Raw genomic sequence first — 2,026 nt, 5'->3', positions numbered from 1 at the left:
AAGATAAAAGATAGTAATGTTTCTCTCATCTTTCTGACAGAAAATTTCTAATTTTTTATAATTCAGCTCAATCACTCCTGCTTTATTCAATTTATATATTAATAATATAATATTTTAAAAAATAAAATAGTTTCTATCGACAAAATATTATCATTTTTTATCTTTAAACTTAGATGCATTACTAATTATAAAATTATTAAAAATGCGAAAAGGGTTTGTTTTGATCAGCTGATTTTCAAATGGTGCTGTTTATTTCTGTCTAAAATGTATCGAAATGTAATTTTTCTTATAATTGTTAATTTTCTTGATAATTATTGAAAGTTTAAGTTTTAAATTTAATTTATTTGAATTAAAATCAATATTTATACTTTATTTTGAACTAAATTTGAATATTGCTTTTCAATTGTTTCGCTTTCTCGTGGCTTAGCGTTGAGAAGGGTTCTTGATGTGTATCCCTAAATTTGATCTGATCTTGGCAACGTAATCGAGAAATTCATGGATTTTTGTTCGTTTTTTCCTCTGTATTATTTACATGTACTGTACAGTACATTCAATGAAGGATAGGAACAGGAATGTAAAATAAGTAAGCCCAACCTATGATTTATTTTCAACTTAAATGGCTTTTGCTCCTGCACAATGGTTAATTAATCAGGCCAAGGGGTGTTAGGCATGTATTTGAAATTGCATATGCATTAAGAACATCATTGAGCTGGCAGAGCTGGATTGATTATTAATTCCCAATTTCTTTAGTATTCAACAATACTGGCGTACCATTACCTTTTTTGCATGCACATACAGTATTTATCTTTCTTGTTTTATCGACATTCTTTCATAATTCTTTTAATCTATATTATTCCTTATTTCCTTCCATAATAACCATTCTGTTCTGTTCTGTGGTAGCCTATTTTTGCACAATAATAGCCCTTTAGACTTGCTCTGCATAGATGTTTGCACATTTTGAATAAGCTTGAGATCTGATCATGGGAATGTCCAGAGTACATAAGTGTATACACACACACACACACACACACACACACACACACACACACACACACACACACACACACACACATATATATATATATATATATATATATATATATATATATATATATATATATATATATATATATATATATATATATATATATATATATATATATATATATATATATATATATATATATATATATATATATATATATATATATATCCTAGTCCTTAGGCTGTACTATCACGATGTTCCTGCATTTTCTAATGTACTGGTCTCATCAAAGAGCACTTCAAGTGACACTGCTGGCGTGACAGCCCTTGGCTCTTATATCATGAAAATTATAAGCTCTATTCAGTTCTTCACTTTTGAAACTTCTTTTGTGAGCTGCTAGAATATTCATTAGTCACTACTCGTTACCAATGTGTCCGCGTTTATGTTCTGTTGATGTAAATTGTTCAACTGCATTAAAGCATTAATACTAAAGGCTTTTTTTTTTTTTAAACAAGAAGTGAAGCAACGCTGCATTTTAAAGAATCATATCACAAATTCATTGGTTTTTTATCATTTGTCGATTAATAAGATTAGTGATTATAAATTACCGTAAGACTACGACTTCATCATGCGCTCACCTATAACCTCCACACTTTCTCAATGAAGAATTGGAGGAATTTATTAAAATGTGGTGATAGAAATTCATTTCTTGCTGTAATGTGGTTTGGATTCTACAATAAGCTGTAAGTTCCGTTGCTAGGTAACCAGTTGGTTCTTAGCCACGTAAAGTAAGTCTAATCCTTCGGGCAAGCCCTAGGCCTAGAGCTGTTAATCAGCTCAGTGGTCTGGTTAAATTAAAGTATACTTAACTTTTCCACACTTTCTCCATCAGCAGACTTCGGTAAACCCCGTAGGGGGGTTGTGCCATCAGTGAGCCTCCCGCGGTCCACTGTACGCATTACTTAAGTTTTTTTTTTGCAGCGTCCCTTCGGGCCCTAGCTGCAGCCCCTTTCGTATCATTTAATATACCCCCGTTCGTAT

The sequence above is a fragment of the Macrobrachium rosenbergii genome, chromosome 21, assembly GCF_040412425.1.
Source record: "Macrobrachium rosenbergii isolate ZJJX-2024 chromosome 21, ASM4041242v1, whole genome shotgun sequence".
Classification (NCBI taxonomy): Eukaryota; Metazoa; Arthropoda; class Malacostraca; order Decapoda; family Palaemonidae; genus Macrobrachium; species Macrobrachium rosenbergii.
The sequence above is the reverse complement of the archived record's forward strand: the minus strand, read 5'-3'. Positions refer to the sequence as shown.